Source organism: Terrapene carolina, unplaced genomic scaffold (assembly GCF_002925995.2).
Source record: "Terrapene carolina triunguis isolate 2854851 unplaced genomic scaffold, T_m_triunguis-2.0 Scaffold16, whole genome shotgun sequence".
NCBI lineage: Eukaryota > Metazoa > Chordata > Testudines > Emydidae > Terrapene > Terrapene triunguis.
The window spans coordinates 285626-286949 of NW_020664367.1; positions in this window are offsets into that span (position 1 = coordinate 285626).

The following is a 1324-nucleotide window of genomic DNA, read 5'->3' on the forward strand; positions in this document are numbered from 1 at the left end:
CGGTCTCGCTGGCCTCACCCGCCCGCTAGCGGCTCGAGCAGCTCTGGCGACTCAGCTCCGCCCCACATAACTGCTGTGACAACAAACACCCATCAACGAGCTAGCGCGGCGCGAGCTCTTGCGTCAGCATCACCAAATCATCATGAAGCTATTGCCTTGACCGCGAAGGGGCGTGGCTGGCGGGTTCAGGCGCTTGGGAGGGGGAGGTGAAGTCACTCCAATGAGCGTCCTTTGGTTGGCTCAATATGGGGCGGGCCATGCCGGGGTGGGCTGCGGGGAGCTGAGCGGGCTGCTATGGGAATTGGACGGTTGGCGGTTTCTTATGCTCTCCTCAGCAACGGCGCGCGGGCCGGGCCGGGCGAGCTGCTTCTCGCGCGTGGCCGGTTCAGTCGCACGCAGGGATGTTTTGGCGCCGCGCTGGCAGGGCGAGAAGCGCAGTTAGCGGTGCGACGGTTTTGTGTGGAAACTGGACCCGTTTGCAGACATATAACGGCTGCCTGGAGCCGCTGGAGGGCCCGGGCATGTCAGGGGACCGGGGCTGGACGCAGCGCTGCTGGGGCGGGGAGGGAGCAGCAGCCCCAGCCCCAGGGGCTCTGACCTCCCCCAAGGGGTTAGGACAGTTTTTACTTTTCACTCAGTGGGTTTGTTTTTAGGGAGCCTGGGACGTGTGGCCCCAGCCTCGTGCGCCGCACGCGCTATTCAAGGCACAGAGCTCTCCAATGGCTAGAGCCCTGCAATCCGCGGATACCGGCTTCACATCCACGGACCATTTTTGCAGATAGTGGATCGGATGCAGATACAACTACGCAGCGCTCTACTCCCCGGCAACACCTGGCCTGCGGCATCCGGCTCAGGCAGCACGGGGGGGGCGTAGCACACTTGGGGCCGGGGGCTGTCCCGCACCTGCTTGCCGCGCTGCTTCCTGTCCAGCAGCTCGGGCCCTTCGGGCAGCACCAGCATCCCCACCATGCCCAACCCGGCAGCACTAGCCGCGCTCCCAGCCCTGGCCTGCCGGCTCCTGGGCAGCAGGGCCCACCCTGGCCACAGGGATTGGAGCAGGTGGGGCCCCAGTGCCCCACCTCACTGTGATACAATACACATCCCTTGTGAGCCCCTGGGAGCAGCATGCGATGCGACGCCCCTTCCTCCAGCCCCCCTCAGTGCTGCTCCTTCTTGAGTCCCTGTCCCCCTGCTGCCACTTACCCCTAGCCTCTTCCCTGCAAGACACCCCCCCCCACACACACCAACCCTTGTGAGAGGGCTTGCTGCTGCAGGTGCAGATGCAGATACAGGTAAAAGATGGCTAGTGGATCACGGGTCGGAT